At 35.7% G+C, this 4,654-nt stretch overlaps 1 pseudogene; it reads right to left on the reverse strand.

Annotated features, from left to right (window-relative positions):
• Positions 1–3,330: 3,330 nt before the first annotated feature.
• LOC124094224 (high mobility group protein B3-like) lies at positions 3,331–3,919 on the reverse strand (annotated as a pseudogene).
• Between the last annotated feature and the right edge of the window lie 735 nt (positions 3,920–4,654).

The following is a 4,654-nucleotide window of genomic DNA, read 5'->3' on the forward strand; positions in this document are numbered from 1 at the left end:
CTAGTCTAGTTATGCTATATGGACATGTATTTCAGGTTATTCTCACAATAAGACATCAGGGAGCAATTTAACACGATTCACTGAGGCTCATATTGTATTGGATTTAGTTTGAAAAATACAGGAAATATCTTGAATCCCATGGAACGTTCAGTCAAGGAAGAGTGAGGATAAGAAGATAGCAATAATCAAGTAAACCATTAAGTAAAGATGTGCTGTAAAGAAAATAAAGTAGGAAAATGAACTGAAGGATGATTAGGGACTAACAGACAGAGTGATCAGGGAAGTTCTTATTTAGAGAAAAATTGTGAGCTAAAACCTGAGGGGAGAAAGGAATCAACTCTAAAAATTTAGGGGAACTCTTCTGTGTAGTCAGAGCAGTAAGTGCAAAGGACGTGTGGCAGGAATAAACTTAGCAAGTATAGAGAAAAAGGCCAGTATGGCTGGAGCAGGGTAAGAGAGAGGAAAATAGTAGAAGAAAATGAAAGTGGCTCATTACTGAAGGCAATAGGAGCATTTCAACTCTATGAGTGAAGTAAAGAATGGAGTTCAGTGTAGGAGTGTTTTGTTTTGAGAAAAGTTATGTTTTGAGATCATCACCATGTCTCCTATGATGAGAATAGACTATAGAGGATAAAGAGTATATCATTGTCACTTAGGAAACTACTAAAATAACTCAGGAGAGAGAGAGAGAGAGAGAGAGAGAGAGAGAGAGAGAGAGAGAGAGAGAGAATGAATTTGGCAACTGTGTTGGCTTGGATAATTTGGCAACTCTGTTAAGATATGCTCAGAGTTTGGATATGTCGTAATAATATTTCTATTTCTATGTGAGATAAAGAGTCAAGAAGCATTCCAAGGTTTCTGGCTTGAATAATTGAAAGTTTTGGGCTGCACTTAACCAAAAATTGGCAAGGCTGCAAGTGTAGCAGTTTTGGGTAAGGATTGGGAGATGAGTTTTGGGCATGTAAAGCAAGAGGTGTCCAAGTGGGGAAGTCAGGTCAACCATTGGATATAGAAGTCTGGAGTTTACAGAGAGATCTGTCCAAGAGACATTTGGACATTGATAGCATATAGGCTTATTTAAACCTATGTGGGATTCACTGAGATCTCCCAGGGAGTGCTAGGTCCTGGAGAATGGGATGGAGGACAGATACATAGAGTCATCCAAAGGCTTGCTCTCCAAAATGGGTCCAGAAAGTTTCCTGAAGTCTGTGGATTATGAGATCCTTCTTTCCTCCAGGATGTTTTGGTTTGATTTTTTATCTTTCTTCACCATCTGCTTTTAGATGACAGTGTTAGATGGCAATATTCAGTGAATCTTAATACTTCGTGGATAATTAACAACAGGATAAAGAAATAATTTTAAGTGATTGGAACCCATCTATGAATTTTGAGGAATCTCCCAAACTGAGTTTGACATGTATAATATCGAATGAAGCCAAATGGTCTCTTCTACTATAATGTTGATATAACTTTTTTAAATTAGAAAAATCTAGGAGTAAATATAATTCTGCCATAGCAAGACTTGTTTGACCTTGGTTTGTTGGCCTTTTCAATGATGGAGTTCTCTAGTCTAAATTTTGCTTGGACTTGGAAGATGGTAAACACAGAAAAAAAGATTAAAAAAACAATTTTAGTTGTAGATGAACACAATATCTTTATTTATTTTTTATGTGGTATGGAAAATTGGACCCAGTGCCTCACATGTGCTAAGCAAGCGCTCCACCATTGAGCCACAACCTCAGCCCCTAACACATAGAAAAAATTTTAACTTAAAGAGTTAAACATTTCTATTTATTAAAAATTGTGCTTTCATATGTGTTATCATTATGTGAACATAAATAATCGCATATGGATAAATACAAATTAAAAATTAGAGACTTAAATGTTCTTGAAAAAATGAGGGAGTGATATCCCTCTCCTTTTTCTTTTGAGAATTTACTTTAGAAAACTTATAATACTTCAGATTTTCTTCTCTCTTTGAAATGTATATAAATTCTTTTGAAGACTAGATTGGTATTTGGCCAGCTTTATGACTCAGGAATGTCTATTTTAAGGACCTGGGAGCCATCTATCTGAAATGGAAACATCAAGAGAGATAGTGCCCCTCCTCTAGTTTCTGCAGAAAGGTACAAGGCTACCTTGAGGGGGTAGGGAGTTCACCTGTTATCGAGATGAGAAATATATTTATTTTTCTGGATAAAGCCAACTAGCTAACACAGATGGTCACCTTAATTACCAGTATAGATAGAATGAGCAATATATGAGAAATTGTGTTGTCAAGACATCTTATTTGAGGACTAACTAGTTATTATCTTGAAAACATATAAGTAATCAGGTTTGGTTATATATAATATAAAAGAGTGAGTTTTTTTTTTCTGTCTTTGCAGAGTATTAGCTGATTGCCTGTGATGAACTTATTTAATGCTTATTCAATACTAAACCTTTTTTTTCTCTACTATCTTTGTAGATTTCTGAAGTAGGAGTTCTTTTTTTTAGTTTTACATTTTCCTAATATTAATACAGATTGCAGAATCACATCAGTTACACATCCATTGATTTACATATTGCCATACTAGTGTCTGTTGTATTCTGCTGCCTTTCCTATCCTCTACTATCCCCCTCCCCTCCCCTCCCCTCCCCTCTTCTCTCACTACCCCCTCTACTGTCATTCATTTCTCCCCCTTGTATTATTTTTCTAATATTAATTTCTAATAATTTAAATTATCAGAAATTACTGGCATGTTTTAGTGCTCTAAAGTCTTCTTTCAAAAATTCATGGGTAATTCATTTTGTCGGATATTTTAAATATCTTGTTGCTCCCAAAGCAAGAATTGACTTTGAAGACTCCAAAAGGAATCTTCCCCCACAGCCTCAATGCCAAGCAAGGAGCATCAAGAATTTGTCTCAGGTGCCTTATTCTTTTTTTACAGACTATAGATATGTACAGTTGATAACAGGATTTCTAGCCAATAACCATACAGTTAACACCACCTTACAAATTAAAAAAGAAATGTTAGAAACATCTTCAAATGCCTTTTAACACCACCAGCAAAGTGCACAGACTGAGGAGAACATGAGAGTGCCTTTTTTCACTTTAAAAATGTTTGGAAATATCTACAACTTTGATACAGTTTCAGGGTGCTCTTGATACCTGGGGACACTTCATGTAAACCACTGATGATTTCTAGAGCACTTTGAGAGACTACAATATGATCATGATAAATTTTGTAATTGAACTTAATGAAAGTAACAGACACATCTCAAATAAGATGTGTCAATCATACCGCTCCCCTACTCTAAGGTATTCACAAGGAAAAGGATAAACAGTTTTTATTCATCCTCCTCCTCCTCCTCTTCTTCGTCTTCCTCTTCCACCTTTTTCTGGGCAAATTTATCAGGACCCTTTGCATCATCAAACTTTCCTTTGGACTTATAGTCAAAAACGTCCTTCTTGTATTTCTCCTTCAGCTTTACAGACTTAGTGACATATGGCTGCTTTTCGCTGTCACTTAAGTTATTTCACCTATCACCCAGCCTTTTTACCACATCTCCAATGGAGATACCAGGATTTGTGGACTTGATCTTGGGGCGGAATTCTAAACAGAACACAAAGAATTCAGACAGTGATCTTTTGGGGGCATTAGGGTCCTTTCTCTTCTTGCATACCTTACCTTCTCCATATTCCTTCATTTCCTGATCATAGTGTACTTTATCCACTTTTGCCATTTCCCCAAATTTAGATTTCTCTTTCCCAGACATTGTCTTTCACCTCTCTAGGGCACTTTGTGGAAAATTTTGCAAAATTGACAGAGACTTCTGGATTTTTCTTCCTATGTTCTTCTCTGCAAGTCTGCAGAGATAAGGTATAAGCAGACATCTTGCCCTTTGGTTTCTTGGGGTCAACTTTAGCCATCCTGATTGTATGGTTCACTAGTCAGTAGTGCAGGGCATGATGTATGGCCAATCATTACATTCTTGACATAATTAATTTTTATTTTGTATTTATTTTTAAATATTTTTATTAGTGCATTATAGTTATATATAATAAAACTATAATGTGAAATATTCATTTTGACGTAATCATACATGCATGGAATATAATTTACTCCATATCAGTCCTCATTACTTCCAATTTTTATTCTTCTGAAATGTTATACTCACTTTCTAAAGATAATCCCTAAGAGATGTAAGGTCCTATTAAACTTTTACTGTTGGTGTATATATTTGCTTGCTCATGCCATAACAAAATACCACAGATTGAATGGTTTAAATAACAGAAATTTATTTTCTCATGATTCTGAAAGCCAGAAGTCCAAGATCAAGGTGTCCACAGAGTTATTTTCTTTTTGGCTTATAGCTGGCTGTCTTCTCCCTCTGTCTTTATGGGTCTTTTCTCTGCACTTGCCTGTGTCTTACTTTCCTCTTCTTACAAGGACTCTAGTCTTGTTGGATCAGAGCCCACCCTAATAGCCTTGCTTTAATTCAATTACATCTTTAAAGACCCCAGCTCCAAATGGGGTTATATTTTTTGGTACAGAGGGTTAGGACTTCAGCTTATGATTTTTTGACAAACACAGTTCGGCTCATAACAATGTATGTATTCAAACTGTTATTCAAATATGTGCAAAGGTAGTTTTATCAAAATGTTCTGGAG

Source organism: Marmota monax, unplaced genomic scaffold, assembly GCF_021218885.2.
Source record: "Marmota monax isolate L192 unplaced genomic scaffold, Marmota_monax_Labrador192_F-V1.1 WCK01_AAM20220418_F8-fsc00043, whole genome shotgun sequence".
In the NCBI taxonomy this organism is placed as follows: Eukaryota; Metazoa; Chordata; class Mammalia; order Rodentia; family Sciuridae; genus Marmota; species Marmota monax.